Below are 17,382 nucleotides of genomic sequence, written 5' to 3'. Positions count from 1 at the left end.
ACTGCCACTCTGATTCTGCTGGGAACAGTAGTACACCGCTCGCTCAGCCAGACTATATAGCATTGTGTTTACTGCCACTCTGTGTACACCGCTCAGCCAGACTATATACCATTGTTTACTGACACTCTGTGTACACCGCTCAGCCAGACTATATACCATTGTTTACTGACACTCTGTGTACACCGCTCAGCCAGACTATATACCATTGTTTACTGCCACTCTGATTCTGCTGGGAACAGTAGTACACCGCTCGCTCAGCCAGACTATATAGCATTGTGTTTACTGCCACTCTGTGTACACCGCTCAGACAGACTATATACCATTGTTTACTGTCACTCTGTGTACACCGCTCAGCCAGACTATATACCATTGTTTACTGACACTCTGTGTACACCGCTCAGCCAGACTATATACCATTGTTTACTGACACTCTGTGTACACCGCTCAGCCAGACTATATACCATTGTTTACTGCCACTCTGATTCTGCTGGGAACAGTAGTACACCGCTCGCTCAGCCAGACTATATAGCATTGTGTTTACTGCCACTCTGTGTACACCGCTCAGCCAGACTATATACCATTGTTTACTGACACTCTGTGTACACCGCTCAGCCAGACTATATTGCATTGTTTACTGACACTCTGTGTACACGGCTCAGCCAGACTATATACCATTGTTTACTGCCACTCTGATTCTGCTGGGAACAGTAGTACACCGCTCGCTCAGCCAGACTATATAGTATTGTGTTTACTGCCACTCTGTGTACACCGCTCAGCCACACTATATAGCATTGCGTACTCTGCCAGTCAGTGTGTATATTGCTGGGATCAGTAATACTCCACTCACCGTCAACCACTATATGAGCTCAACACGAGTTCCCCAGAGACCTCCGCTGTGAGCAGCACTCCCAACAACAGCAACAGCCAACGCCCCACGCAAGCTATAACATCCACCCCAGCAGCCAGTGGTCAGCAGCAGCCCTCCCCGGAGGAGAACGTTGTGTCCATCGGTCCGTCGCCAGAGCGATTAATGAGGGCTGCCATTGAGGAGATGATGGGGCCTGATGTGGAGGAGGAGGTCTGGCTCAGGCCAGCATCCCAAGTTAATGTTGAGGACGATGAGGGGTCTGTGTCTGGGGATGTTGGGGTGGCAGAGGTGGTGGGTGGGTCAGACTCAGGAGAAGAGTTGTATGATGAGGATGATGATCGGGACCATCTGTATGTGCCTCAGAGTCCGACCCCGGAAAACATGTTGTATCGTGTGTTTAGGTACTAAAATCTGCGTTCCCTCCCAGTAGTGTTGGGCGAACAGTGTTTGCCACTGTTCGGGTTCTGCAGAACATCACCCTGTTCGGGGTGACTATATAGCAGACTATATAGCATTGTGTTTAATGCCACTCTGTGTACACGGCTCAGCCACACTATATAGCATTGTGTTTACTTCCACTCTGTGTCTGCTGGGAACAGTAGTACACCGCTCACCCGCCACTGTATAGCATTGTGCTCTGTGTCGCTGCTGACAATAGTGGTACACCGCTCACCCACCACTGTATAGCATTTCTGTACTGCCACTGTACTGCTGCCAGTCAGCGTGTACTTTAAGGATAAGTGAAATGAGGAAGAAATCCGGTGAAAGAGGGAGGGGCAAGGGAAGAGGTGTTTCCCCTGACGGTTCACGTACAGGCCACAGGGGAGCACCCAAGAAAACCCACTCAATCCAGGACAACAACCCTCACAGATCCAAAAGAACAGGACCAGATAATTACTTGGATGACCTCTCAAGCGTCCAGCAGTGGGTTAAGCAGCACCAGCACATCACGCACGAGGTCCGAGTCCTCAGCCAGTTAAAGTCTGGGCTTTCTTTGAAGACTGCACTGAGGATGTTACCATGGCGATTTGCAAGGTGTGCAAGACCCGCCTGAGCAGGGGGAAAAGTATTAACAACCTCTCCACCACCAGCATGAGCCGCCACATGCTATCCAAACATCCCACTCTGTGGGCAAACGCGGCAGGACAGGGTACCAGCAACACTGCCTCCCTTGGGTTCACCAGACTCACCACCAGACCCGCCTCAGCAGCAGCAGTAGCCCAGCTATTGCGTGGTTCACAACATTCACAAACATCAGACGACGCTGACACTGTCACTTTCCGGAGTAGTGCTCTTGAGGTCTCCCAGTGTTCATCAAACACAACAACCAACAGCCCTTCCGTGTGCAGCGCTACGGTTCAGTTGTCTGTGTCGGAGATGTTTGAGCACAAGAGGAAATTGCCAGCAAATGACCCCCGGGCCGTGGCAGTAACAGCCAGCATAGCCAAGCTTCTGGCCTGCGAAATGCTGCCATATCGAGTGGTGGAGACAAACAGCTTCAAGGGCATGATGTCAGTGGCCATCCCACGTTACGTGGTTCCCAGCCGCTACCACTTTGCGCGCTCTGCAGTGCCTGAGTTGCATGAGCACGTGGTCAGCTAAATAACCCGAAGCTTGAACAATGCCGTTGCCTGCAAGGTTCACCTCACCACTGACACCTGGACGAGTGCGTTCGGCCAGGGTCGATACATCTCCCTTACCGCGCACTGGGTGAACCTTGTGGAGCCTGGCAGCGATTCCTCACCTGCTACGGCGCGGGTGTTGCCCACACCGCAAACAGCTGCACCGCCGTCCCTCCCACTGGATAACAACAGCAGCACCTACCTCTCTGACTCCTTCTCCTCCAACGCATCTCAAAGCTGTACCTCATCCGGAAATGCTAACCCAGCACCAGCAGCAGTAGGATCGTGGAAGCAGTGCAGCACAGCTGTTGGCATGCGTCAGCAAGCGTTGCTGAAGCTGATCTGCCTTGGGGATAAGCAGCACACAGGGGAGGAAATTTGGAGGGGAATAAAGGAACAGACGGATTTGTGGCTGGCACCGCTGGACCTGAAACCGGGCATGAAGCTAGACACCTGGCACGAACTGGCAATGTACGCAATAGAGGTGCTGGCTTGCCCGGCAGCCAGCGTTATGTCGGAACGCTGCTTCAGTGCTGCCGGAGGCATCGTCACAGATCGGCGTATCCGCCTCTCCACAGAAAATGCAGACCGTCTGACTCAAATTAAAATGAATCAATCCTGGATTGGAAACGACTACGCAACACTCCAGGACCCCAACCAAGTAACATGACCGATGAACATCTGGGATGGTTTAGCGTTTCCGGTCCCTGTTTATTGAACCTCTCATCTGTATTACATTTATGACTGCATGGCGGCAAAAAGCATTGCTGCTATATCCGCACGCTTTTTGTCCTCATGCAAGGCCTGGGTTGTTGTGTCTCACAAAGCGTGGCCTTCTCCTCCTGCGCCTCCTCCTGTTCCATCACGTGTGCTGCTGCTGCTGCTGCTGGGTTAGCGTTGCCGGTCCCTGTTTATGGAACCTCTTATCTTTATTACATTTATGACTACATGGCGGTACAAAGCATGCTATCCGCACGCTTTTTGTCCTCATGCAAGGCCTGGGTTGTTGTGTCTCACAAAGCGTGGCCTTCTCCTCCTGCGCCTCCTCCTGTTCCATCACGTGTGCTGCTGCTGCTGCTGCTGGGTTAGCGTTGCCGGTCCCTGTTTATGGAACCTCTTATCTTTATTACATTTATGACTACATGGCGGTACAAAGCATGCTATCCGCACGCTTTTTGTCCTCATGCAAGGCCTGGGTTGTTGTGTCTCACAAAGCGTGGCCTTCTCCTCCTGCGCCTCCTCCTGTTCCATCACGTGTGCTGCTGCTGCTGCTGCTGGGTTAGCGTTGCCGGTCCCTGTTTATGGAACCTCTTATCTTTATTACATTTATGACTACATGGCGGTACAAAGCATGCTATCCGCACGCTTTTTGTCCTCATGCAAGGCCTGGGTTGTTGTGTCTCACAAAGCGTGGCCTTCTCCTCCTGCGCCTCCTCCTGTTCCATCACGTGTGCTGCTGCTGCTGCTGCTGGGTTAGCGTTGCCGGTCCCTGTTTATGGAACCTCTTATCTTTATTACATTTATGACTACATGGCGGTACAAAGCATGCTATCCGCACGCTTTTTGTCCTCATGCAAGGCCTAGGTTGTTGTGTCTCACAAAGCGTGGCCTTCTCCTCCTGCGCCTCCTCCTGTTCCATCACGTGTGCCGCTGCTGGGTTAGCGTTGCCGCGTGGTCCCTGTTTATTGAACCACTTATCTTTATTACATTTATGACTGCATGGTGGTACAAAGCATGCTATCCGCACGCTTCTTGTCCTCATGCAAGGCCTGGGTTGTTGTGTCTCAAAGCGTGGCCTTCTCCTCCTGCGCCACCCTCCTCCTGTTCCATCACGTGTGCTGCTGCTGGGTTAGCATTACCGGTCCCTTTTCCTGGAACCTCTTATATGTATTACATTTATGACTGCATGCCGACAAAAAGCATGTTACCTGTGCAAAGAAAACAGACATTTCCCGCATTTAAAAGACAGTTTTCCCTTTGAAACTTTAAAATCGATTTTCTCAAAAACTATAAGCTCTTTTTGCTGGCCGCTCTATAACCATCTGCTGCCTTCATTGCCGCTGTCAGCCAAGTCATTAACCATCTTAGCGGTATGGACGAGCTAAGCTCGTCCATCACCGCCGATGGCTGCCGCTCAGGCCCTGCTGGGCCGATTTTGCTGAAATAAAGAGCAGCACACGCAGCCGGCACTTTGCCAGCAGCGTGTGCTGCCCTATAAGCTCCTGTAAATTTGGGGTATGTAGCATGTAAGGAGGCTTTACAAACCACAAAAGTTCGGGTCCCCATTGACTTCCATTATGTTCGGAGTTCGGGTCGAACACCCGAACATCGCGGCCATGTTCGGCCTGTTCGGCCCGAACCCGAACATCTAGATGTTCGCCCAACACTAGTGTAGGGCTGCTATAAATAATAGCTAATATTTTGCATCTGTTGATTTGCATTTGTTGAGTACTGTGGATAGAGCTTAAATACAGAGCTTGAGTGTTGAATGATGTCCTGTGGGGTAATGTACAGCAGAATTTTAGTTGTTTTTGACTTGCTTTGCTCTTCAGTTTATTTTTCTAAATGTAGCCAGTTCTGATAACCTTGTTTGAAGTGTTTTGTATATGCTCATCAGAGCAGCATTACCAACTTCCCTTCAGTGATGGTTCATGAAGTGACAGTGAATTTACAGTTGGCTAAAGGTGTCCACTAACAATACAATTTGCCAAACGATTTTTTATGAATGATTATTCGTATGAACAATCGAAAATGATCATTTGGGACCACAAATGGACAAAAATCTCCTAACCAATCCAATCAGATTGACGAGATCAATCCAAATATCGGATTAATTTCATTAATCTGATCGGGTTGATTAGATTTTCATCTGTTAGTGATCCAAAATGATCATTTCCGATTATTCATAGGAATAATCGTTTATAAACGATTGTTTGCCGAATAGTATTGTTAGTGGCCATCTTAATTGTTGCTTGGGAACCTACTTGTCTAAATGTTATTTGGTAACCTGTTGCTACAGTGGGATGCAAAAGTTTGTGCAACACTCGTTAATCGTCATGATTTTCCTGTATAAATCGTTGGTTGTTACAATAAAAAGTGTCAGTTAAATATATCATATAGGAGACACACACAGTGATATTTGAGAAGTGAAATTATGTTTATTGGATTTACAGAAAGTGCACAATAATTGTTTAAAGAGACACTGAAGCGGGAAAAAAAATGATATAGTGAATTGGTTGTGTACTATGAATAATTACTAGAAGATTAGCAGCAAAGAAAATATTCTCATACTTTTATTTTCAGGTATATAGTGTTTTTTCTAACATTGCATCATTCTATAATATGTGCAGATTACACAACACTCAGCATTCAAAATGAGTCTTTCAGAGCAGTCTGTGAAGTAATGACCTCTCCTCTAGCAGAGGAAAAGTAAATAGTCCAGGAACAGTTGAGATAATAAAAGTCAGATAACAGCCCTCTCCACCACTAACTTAGTCAGAGAGCTTAATGGCTTGTTTTGATAGAGATAACAACTGGAGTTTCTCAACTCTTCCTGTACTGGAAACAATTAGACTGATGTATCTGATCTTAATGTTTTATTTTTTAGCTGTGCTACACATACAAATCATAATATCATCATTTTTTTTTCGCTTCAGTGTCTCTGTAAACAAAATTAGGCAGGTGCATAAATTTGGGCACCACAAAAAAGAAATGAAATCAATATTCAGTAGATCCTCCTTTTGCAGAAATTACAGCCTCTTAACGCTTCCTGTAGGTTCCAAAGAGATTCTGGATTCTGGTTGAAGGTATTTTGGACCATTCCTCTTTACAAAACATCTCTAGTTCAATCAGGTTTGATGGCGTCCAAGCATGGACAGCTCTCTTTAACTCACACCACAGATTTTCAATTCAGGTCCTGGAGACTAAGATGGCCATTCCAGAACATTGTACTCGTTCCTTTGCATGAATGCCTTAGTGGATTTTGAGCAGTGTTTAGGGTCGTTGTCTTGTTAAAAGATCCAGCCCTGGCGCAGCTTCAGCTTTGTCACTGATTCCTGGACATTGGTCTCCAGAATCTGCTCATACTGAGTGGAATCCATGTGTCCCTCAACTTTGACAAGATTCCCAGTCCCTGCACTGGCCACACAGCCCCACAGCATGATGGAACCACCACCATATTTTACCCTAGGTAGCAGGTGTTTTTCTTGGAAAGCTGTGTTCTTTTTCCTCCATGCATAACGCCCCTTGTTATGCCCAAATAACTCAATTTTAGTTTCATCACTCCACAGTACCTTATTCCAAAATGAAGCTGGTTTGTCCAAATGTGCTTTAGCATACCTCAAGTGGCTCTGTTTGTGCTGTGGGCAAAGAAAAGGCTTCCTCTGCATCACTCTCGCATACAGCATCTCCTTGTGTAAAGTGCGCCGAATGGTTGAACGATGCACAGTGACTCCATCTGCAGCAAGATGATGTTGTAGGTCTTTGATGCTGGTCTGTGGGTTGACTCTGACTATTCTCACCATTCATCGCTTCTGTTTATCCGAGATTTTTCTTGGTCTGCCACTTCGAGCCTTAACTTGAACTGAGCCTGTGGTCTTCCATTTCCTCAATATGTTCCTAGCTGTGGAAACAGACAGCTGAAATCTCTGAGACAGCTTTCTGTATCCTTCCCTCTAAACCATGATGGAGAACAATCTTTGACTTCAGGTCATTTGAGAGTTGTTTTGAGACCCCCATGTTCCATGTTGCTACTTTTCAGAGTTAATTAAAAGAGGGGGAAACTTACAACTGACCCCCTTAAATACTCTTTCTAATAATTGGATTCACCTGCGTATGTAGGTCAGGGGTCACTGAGCTTACCAAGCCAATTTGAGTTCCAATAATTAGTTCTAAAGGTTTTAGAATCAACAAAATGACAAATGTATGCACCTGCCTAATTTTTTTTTAAACAATTATTGTGCACTTCCTGTAAATCCAATAAACATAATTTCACTTCTCAAATATCACTGTGTGTGTCTCCTATATGATATATTTAACTGACATTTTTTATCGTAACAACCAACGATTTATACAGGAAATTCATGACGATTAACAAGGTTCCAAAACGTTCGCATCCCACTGTATCTAATGATTTTTGGTAACTAGTAAGACTAACATATAGATACACCTCTTTCTTACTTTCCTCACTTTTACCTGGAGATACACACTTCAAGTTACATTACATGCACATACAAACATTAGCAGAGCAGTTTCAGTGCTTTGGACCAAACAGTATACAAATGTAATGTTATGTGTATGCAAATGTAAATGAATACATTGAAATGCAAATGTCTGTGTACAGAAGTCCTAAATGTGGCCATACACAGTAAAATGTTTCACTCATATTGAGTCTGGCAGTTAGGCCTCTTGCACACTGCACACGATTCCGATTCAGATTCCGCTTTTTAATCAGTTTTTACATCCGATTCAGATTCCGATTTGCAGTGTGCAGGGAGCAAACTGCAAATCAGAATCTGAATCGGATGTAAAAACTGATTAAAAAGCGGAATCTGAATAGGAATCGCTTACAGTGTGCAAGAGGCCTTATTCAATAACCACAAGATAAACAGTAGCATTAATTACCTTCCAAACTAATTGGCAGAGTCGAGGCGTCGGAGCAATTTTGTGTAGTCTAGACTAAGGAGTTGGAGTCAAAGCAATTTTAGGTACTTGGAGTCGGGGGTTTCATAAAATGAGGAGTCGGATGATTTTTGTACTGACTCCACAGCCCTGCTAATCGGCACAGTTTACCAACTGAAAAGGTAAAGTGTGGTGGTAAATTTTCAGCATTCAGGTTTTTTTTTCCAGAGTTGTTGTGTTTTGACAGACAAAAAAATTCTGATACATCAAGTATTAAAAGACTAGTGGTTCAATCAATTCTTGATTAAATCAATCACTACCAGATGATTGATTTTCGAGGGGAGTGTCTTATTGCTGCCAGATCAGGCTGTTACCGGCCCATGTATGGTTAGCTTTATTCTCACCTTTTAATGTGGTTTAATCTGATAAAAAAAACCTGCAGGGAGAGGAATATGTGGTTTGCCATTTTGCTATCTTAATTCATTTTTTCATTGCATTTGCCTGGTTGCCTTGCTGATCCTCTACATTTGTAGCAGGAGGGCTACCAGGGGCTGCCAGCTCTGAATGAGCGACGAGGGTTCAAATGTAGGTTTGCACATCACTCTGCATAGCCCCTGATGACGAGTTGCTAAGCAACAAAATGCTTAGGACAGAGCCAGCAGAGTGACATCACTGGTGGAGGAGTATAGGAGCGAACGAGCAGCGTCCAGCGTGTCGGCGTGCATACCTTGCTGGTTTAACCACCCTGGCGTTCTATTAAGATCGCCAGGGCGGCTGCATGAGGGATTTTTGTAAATAAAAAAAAAACTATTTCATGCAGCCAACTGAAAGTTGGCTGCATGAAAGCCCACTAGATGGCGCTCCGGAGGCGTTCTTCTGATCGCCTCCGGCGGCCAAAATTAACACGGAAGGCCGCAATGAGCAGCCTTCTCCTGTCGCCATGGCGACGAGCGGAGTGACGTCATGGACGTCAGCCGACGTCCTGACGTCCGCCGCCTCCGATCCAGCCCTTAGCGCTGGCCGGAACTATTTGTTCCGGCTGCGCAGGGCTCAGGCGGCTGGGGGGACCCTCTTTCGCCGCTGCTCGCGGCGGATCGCCGCAGAGCGGCGGCGATCGGGCAGCACACGCGGCTGGCAAAGTGCCGGCTGCGTGTGCTGCTCTTTATTTCAGCAAAATCGGCCCAGCAGGGCCTGAGCGGCAGCCATCGGCGGTGATGGACGAGCTTAGCTCGTCCATACCGCTAAGATGGTTAATGACTTGGCTGACAGCGGCAATGAAGGCAGCAGATGGTTATAGAGCGGCCACTCGGGGACTGGGCCCACCTGTACCTTTTTGTAGGCCTATGATATGCTTGCCAAACTTGCTGTAAAGTTTTTATTGAAGACTTTTAAAATTTTATAATAAACGATCTGCACAATTGGAAGCGGTTTCCCCTTTCCCTTCCTTCTTTTTGATTCACATGTGGATGTACATGGTGGTGATCTGAACTGGGAAAACTAGGAAATACGGAGGAAGAAAGCAGCTTGCGAGAAAGGCGAAGGGGGGGGGGGATAGCCTACACCCCGGAGGCGTGATTTGGTCGGTCAGACCAGAGGATCTGGTGAGTCATACCTTGAAGGGGGGGCCTGCATTGTGTTGTGCATAGACAGATTGAAGAGTCTGAGACCGCAAACCTTGAATATACTTTAAAGCATACCTGAAGTGAAAGTGATATAGAGATTGACCTATTTGTCCTCTTAAACAATGCAAATTGCCTGGCGCTGCATCTCTCCCCCACTTCCCCCCGATATTGCAGAGCTGAGGTAGTGGAGCGTGATACTTTACCTGATTTCAGCAGCAGGACAGGTCTCTTCAGCGCAGCTTTGTGGCGTAGGCCCTATCTACTTGCGGCTCTGACACACATCTCCCTTCATATACTTTGAAAAAAATGGGGAAGCTGGACTAGGTTATTAAGCCCTTAAGTGCACTGGAAGGAGCTACAAATAGCAGGCTGTTAAATAGCTAGGGAACTCCCAGTACACATCAGATGGAAGTCGTTCAAAACAAATGACGAACGGCCAATTGAGCAATTATCATTAAAGGAAATGGAAGCAGATGATTGAAAAAGACAACGGTAAGCGTTCACATTCAAGATAATTGTTCATAATTAACAGTGTGTACAGGAATCTGTAGATCATTAATGATGCATCCATGAAGTCCTGCCATATCCTCACTTTCTTTCCAAAAAATAATTCATCAAATACAAAAACTTATATGAGTTGTCATAGGCCACTATTCAATTTTACTACCAATGAAAAGTCTGGAAGGGTGAACTAGTGCTAAAATCAGAGAGACTTTCAGCATTATATTTGCAGGCCACTAGATGGCAGGAAGCCTGCTTCATTCTGTATATATTGGGCATAAGTGAACTCTCAATAGTAGTTGCTAAACTTTCATTAGGTTAGGGCCATTCCATGCTATCAAATGCTTTATGAATATCAAGTGTTTTTCCCCCTTGTCATTTAGTTAGTGACTGAAACCAAGCAAAAAAGTCAAAGCCCCCAAATTAGTGTGTGTACAGCCGCTGTCACGCATTCTGTTCAATTTAGAAGAAGGTAATTTCTTCAGTATTTGACTTAGTAGTGATTGTTACCATTGTTGGTTTCCCCCAAAAAATTGGCTTCAGACTGTGGGGACAGTAGAGTAAGACTATGGTAGGGAGTAAATTTGTGAGCTCCTTAGAGGACATGACTTGACTACAGACTAGCATTATGGAAGGTCTATGTAATAATTTAAATACACAGCAATAACAATAATACTTGTTAAAAAAATAAATAAAATGAGTATACATTTAAAAGACATAAAAGTACACACACTGCTCTGTAGGTGGCAAATGTGCTGCTGTGGCCCCCTGTGACCTCCATATTCATTATAGTATCTGTAATCATTCTGATCAATAAATTGAAGGGAACCTGAGGCTATATACAGTATATAAGAGATAAGGAGGCTGACATATTTATTTCCTTTTAAACAATACCAGTTAACTAGCAGTCCTGCTGATCTTTCTAGCTTCAGTAGTGTATGAGTCACACACCTGAAAAGAGGCATGCAGCTAAGTCAGAAACATCTGATCAGCATGCTTGTTCAGGGTCTCTGGTTAAAAGCATTAGAGGTAGAAGATCAGTGTGACAGCCAGGCAATTTGTATTGTTTAAAATTAAATAAATATGTCAGCATTCATGTCCCTGTCACTTCAGGCTCCCTTTTGGGCCCGATTCCACAAGCCGCCGCGCATCCTGTGAGACGGGCGGCGGCACTTCCCTGTTAAGCGAGTACGCAGCTGAATCCCGGAAGCTGTGGGATTCGCTACCACTCACATGGAAAAATGCTGCAATGTCGGCCAAATCAATCTGGCAAGCGATTCGGATGGTAGCAGCATTATCCCCTATGGCAGTGCTGTCCAACTGGCGGCCCGCGGGCCGCATCCGGCCCGCCAGGCCACCTGCTGCGGCCCGCTCGTGTCCCTGGGATGCAGGCATGGCTTGCGCTATCGGCACCATGCCTGCTCCCTCGTATTGTGGCCTCCTGTGTCCCCGCTGGCCTCTCCTATGTCCCCCCGCTGCCGCTGCCTCACAGATCAGACCTCACAGATCGCGGCGACTGAGGTAAACAGAGGGCGCATGGTACCCGCACGGAGTACGTCACATGCGGAAGTGAATCATTAGTCATTTCCGCATGTGACGTTCTGCCGCGCGGGTGTCATGCGCGCGCTCTGCTTGCTTCAGTCGCCGCGATCTGTGAGGTCTGATCTGTGAGGCAGCAGCGGCATCGTCAGCGGGGACACCGGAGAGGCCAGCGAGGACACCGGAGAGGCCAGCAGGGACACCGGAGAGGCCAGCGGGGACACCGAGGTAACGGGCTCGTTACTGGTGGGGGCACCTGTCACTAGCTGGGGGGGCTCCTGACACTATCTAACTGGGGGGGCACCTGTCACTATCTAACTGGGGGGGCACCTGTCACTATCTAGCTGGGGGGGCACCTGTCACTATCTAAGTGGGGGGCACCTGTCACTATCTAAGTGGGGGGCACCTGTCACTATCTAGCTGGGGGGCACCTGTCACTATCTAGCTGGGGGAGGCACCTGTCACTATCTAACTTGGGGGGGCACCTGTCACTATCTAACTGGGGGGGCACCTGTCACTATCTAACTGGGGGGGGCACCTGTCACTATCTAAGTGGGGGGCACCTGTCACTATCTAAGTGGGGGGCACCTGTCACTATCTAGCTGGGGGGGGTACCTGTCACTATCTAAGTGGGGGGCACCTGTCACTATCTAGCTGGGGGGGGGCACCTGTCACTATCTAAGTGGGGGGAACCTGTCACTATCTAGCTGGGGGGGTGCTCCTGTCACTATCTAAGTGGGGTGCTCCTGTCACTATCTAAGTGGGGGGCACCTGTCACTATCTAAGTGGGGGGCACCTGTCACTATCTAAGTGGGGGGCACCTGTCACTATCTAAGTGGGGGACACCTGTCACTATCTAGCTGGGGGGGTGCTCCTGTCACTATCTAGCCTGGGGGGGTGCTCCTGTCACTATCTAGCCTGGGGGGGTGCTCCTGTCACTATCTACCCTGGGAGGGTGCTCCTGTCACTATCTAGCCTGGGGGGGTGCTCCTGTCACTATCTAGCTGGGGGGACACCTGTCACTACCTCAACTGGGGGACACCTGTCACCTGGCATTTCAGCCCACACATCATCCCCAATCCGGCCCAAAACACAATTGCCAGGCACAGCAGCCAGTAGAGGAGAATTTAGAAGCCAGGTGAGAGGTGTCTACCATATTAAAGGGGCATTCTGCTTATTTATGTGAAATGCTGTCTATTTATGTGCCTCATGACTGCTGAATTTGTCGTGTTGGGGGCCTCATGATTGCTGAATTTGTCTTGTTGGGGGCCTCATGATTTGTTGGGGGCATCACGATTGCTGAATTTGTCTTGTTGGGGGCCTCTAGATTGCTGAATGTGTCTTGTTGGGGGCCTCATGATTGCTAAATTTGTCTTGTTGGGGGCATCATGATTGCTGAATTTGTCTTGTTGGGGGCCTGATGATTTGTTGGGGGCCTCATGATTGCTGAATTTGTCTTGTTGGGGGTCACATGATTGCGAACTCTGAGACTATGGAAAAGCTGAATCGTCATCATGAGACAATAGCATTAAACCTACTTTTTTAGCTTTTTAAAACGGAAAATAAAACTGGGAGGTTTTTAAAAAAAAAAACACATTTTTCAGGAGTAGGATGGATGAAATTGTTTATCTTCACAGTTTATTTTCAACTTGGATTTTCCATAATGTTCATGTATGAGTTAAAACGTTTGTATGTAGTTTAAATTGCTGTTGCCACTTTGCGATAAGTGACTTTTGGGTTGCAGTTTGGACACTCGGCCTCCAAAAGGTTCACCACCACTGTCCTAATCTAATGTCCCACATTGCTAAGTTCATGTAAATTTGTCTCCACCCGTGGCCACACCTGCATTCTGGTCCATGGCCACACCCATTTTTCGGATGGACCCCTCATGTTTTCTGGCGCGCGTAACTTCACCATTATTTTAAATTGCATTTTGTGAAAAGTGCTGCCAATCTAATTATCCTTTAATTGCATTTTTTCCGGGGGGGGGGCTCTAGCAAGAACCTTCGGCCCTCCACCATGGGGTCTGAAAAAAAAATGGCCCTCCATGCCCATGAAGTTGGACAGCACTGCCCTATGGCAGAGTTTGCAACGCGATTTGCTGCAGGGAATCTCAGCGGATTTGACCCGATTTCCATACAATAGTGGAATCGGGACCATAGTGGTACTGGGTTGGCTGCCGGTTTCTATGCCATAATGTCAAAATCTTGGCATAGGGCTCAACTCACTAAGATCATGCTGGAGATAACAAGGCAAAAGAAAACTTGCCACCACACAGTGAGAGAGTTATCTTATCTCTTCATTCCTTAAAGAGAATCTGCACTCTAAAATTCTTACAATAAAAAGCATACCATTCTATTCATGATGTTCTCCTGGGCTCCTCTGTGCTGTTTCTGCCACTCCCTGCTGCAACCCTGGCTTGTAATTGCCAGTTTTAGGCAGTGTTTACAAACAAAAAATATGGCTGCTAACCAGCATGTGATAGGCTGAAAGAAGCTCAGTCTGTGACTCATACAGAGCCTGGAGGGGGCATGGAGAGGGTGTGTACCGTTTATGCCTATCATAAGCAGAGCAGCCCATTCCTGCCTGGCCGACAAAGCTGACAAGGGAAAGAAGATTAGATTATATAACAGAGACAATACAGCCACTGTGCAACTAGGAAAGGGTGCAGTAAGACAGACCACATTAGAACAGGTATAGGAACTTATAGGATAGAAGAAATAAGGCTGAACATTTTGTTACAGAGTCTCTTTACGTTACCTTGGCCTTAATTCACTAAACTTATCTCCTGTCTTTAATAACTCTTCTAGAGTTGTTACCATGGTGATAAGGCATGTAGTATTCAGGAAACATTTTACCTCAGGCAAGCCTAAAGTTAACTCTTCTGACTTTAAATTAACTCTCCAATCCTTAAAATAACTCCAGAGTTAAAGACAGGCTGTTAATTAGCTGCATGTGAAAATAACTACAGAGGAGGTAAATTAACTACAGAGGAGGTAAATTAACTACAGAGGAGGTAAATTAACTACAGGAGAGGTAACTTAAGGAATGAAGAGGTAAGATAACTCTCTCACGTGTGGAGGTAAGTTTTCTCTTGCCTTATTATCTCTAGCATGATCTTAGTGAATTGAGGCCCATCTCTGTAGTTAAGTTACCTCCTCTGTAGTTAAGTTACCTCCTCTGCAGTTATTATGCAGAATTCTGGACTTATTTTAAGGATTAAAGAGTTAACTTTAGAGATCTCACCGTAACTTAAAGACAGAAGAGTTAACTTTAGATTTGCCTGAGGTAAAATGTTTCCTGAATACTACATGTCTCATCACCATGGTGATAACTCTAGATACGTTATTAGAGACAGGAGAGAAGCTTAGTGAATTGAGACCATAGTCACTTGGCATGTGGTAGTTTTTAATCCACAAACCCAGAGTGCTGATTCTCTAGCTACTGTAACAGATGCCTACCGTAAAATCCATTTCTGTTTTAAGGTGTCAACTAATGATACAGGTTTGAGTGTACAATTTGAACACTTCTTTATGATACATGGAGCTACCAAATGTATCCATTCTAAGTATATTCAATCAATTTACCCTTCTACTACATAGATTTTGTAATTTTGTACAATCAAAATTGGATCATTGATTAGGGTCAGAGAAGCTGCCCTGCCCAGGCTTCCCTTTACTATAGTGACACTGTCTACAAGGCTTGCAGTGCGATGTGCCAATGCATATAAATGTGTCCAGGAGAATTTTGGAGACTGGAGGCACAATTACCTTGAACTGAATGGGCTGTGCCAATTTGTACAATCAATATTGGATCATTGATTGGCACCTTGTATCTTATGGTCACAGATAACAGCAATGCCAGGGGCGTAAAAAAAAGGGGAGCAGCCCCGAGCTGTGGAGGGCCCGTTGTGCTAACCTTTCCCTTCCTCCGATACAGCAGATCTGGTGGTTTTGTGGCTATACTTGTTATGGGTGTGAAGATCCTGATGACCACACTTGTTTTATGACACTTGTGAGATGGGCCCCAAGGCTGTGAAGGGCATCATATGGAGGCAAGGGAAGAGGTGTGAGCATTGGGCGGTCCCATCAAAGTTTTGCCGGGGGCCCAGTGAATTGTAGTTACGCTACCGAGCAATGCCAACCAGTGACACAGACACTCTAGAAAGATGATTCATTGCAGGGTTTTTATGTACTATAAGTAGCAAATTGGTATCTGTACTTGCAGTTATCCTTTAAGCATTTTCTTCCATTAACCTCCCTAGCGGTAAGCCCGTGCTGAGCACGGGCTATGCCACCGGAAGGCACCGCTCAGGCCCCGCTGGGCCGATTTGCATAATTTGTTTTTTTTGCTACACGCAGATAGCACTTTGCTAGCTGCGTGTGCAATCCGATCGCCGCCGCTACCCGCCGATCCGCCGTGCCGCAGCCTCCGTCCCCCCCTCCCCCCAGACCCCGTGCGCTGCCTGACCAATCAGTGCCAGGCAGCGCTGTGGGGTGGATCGGAGTCCCCTTTGACGTCGCTGACGTCGGTGAATGGGATCTCCTGATCTCTGATCGCCGGAGGCGATCGGAGGGGCTGGGGGGATGCCGCTGAGCAGCGGCTATCATGTAGCGAGACCTTGTCTCGCTACATGAAAAAAAAAATTTAAAAAACGGCTTTGCTGCCCCCTGGCAGATTTTAATAAACCGCCAGGAGGGTTAAAGGACACCCAGGGCGAAAATAAACAAATGAAATAAACGGGAGCAGGATAAAAGGCCGCCGGCTGAGGGTGGACAAAAAGGGTGCCGCCATAGACTTTAATGCAATTATCGTTAATAGGGTGAAAACAGCATGAAAAAAGGGCGCCGCGAAAAATTTCGTTAATAAGATTAGAACATTATAGTTTTTGGGGTAGTTATCGTTTTAGAAGTTTATAGCGGTATAGTTTTTATCATATTATTTCATCAATATGTACAGATTTTACGTTTTCAAAGGTATTATCGTTAATATATCTAAAAGGGTGTTTCTGCAGAGGGTGTGGTTAGTGTTAAGCAACACCAAGGGGAGTGGTTAGGGTTAGGCACCACCTAGGCGGTGGTTAGTTTTAGGCAACACCGGGGGGGGGGGGGGGTGGTTAGGGTTAGGCACCACCAGGGGGGTGGTTAGGATTAGGCACCACCGGGGGGGGGGGGTAGTGTTAGGCGCCACTAGGGGAGTGGTTCGTTTTAGGCACCACCAGGGGAGGGTTCTGTGTGAGGGGAGGGTTGGGTTAAGCAGTATTGACGAAAAACGTTACAACATTTAACGTCAATATTTATTTGTTATTTTTTCTCGTTTATTTTTGCAACAGTAATTATCGTTAATAAAGCTTGACAACGATGATTCTCGTTAGCAAATTTCGTTAATACCTGGTGCCAAATTCGTTAATAACCTGGGCCCTTTTTTCATGGCGCACTTTTTTCATGCACGCACATAAACAATTGTATCTATCTTCCTTCTTTTAAAAATGACTTTTTAAGATATTCCACAGTTTTATTTTATGTTTAAATCGACTTTTTAAGTTTTAACTGTTTAAGGGCTCGTTTCCACTATCGCGAATCTGCATGCGTCCAACGCATGCAGATCCGCA

At 46.4% G+C, this 17,382-nt stretch overlaps 1 protein-coding gene across 6 annotated transcripts in view; it reads right to left on the bottom strand.

Moving 5' to 3' along the window:
- The window catches only part of CRB1 (crumbs cell polarity complex component 1), a 155,240-nt gene that overhangs the window by 55,722 nt on the left and 82,136 nt on the right, over positions 1-17,382 (bottom strand). The window lies entirely within an intron of this gene.

Source organism: Hyperolius riggenbachi, chromosome 6, assembly GCF_040937935.1.
Source record: "Hyperolius riggenbachi isolate aHypRig1 chromosome 6, aHypRig1.pri, whole genome shotgun sequence".
In the NCBI taxonomy this organism is placed as follows: Eukaryota; Metazoa; Chordata; class Amphibia; order Anura; family Hyperoliidae; genus Hyperolius; species Hyperolius riggenbachi.
The sequence above is the reverse complement of the archived record's forward strand: the minus strand, read 5'-3'. Positions and strand labels throughout refer to the sequence as shown.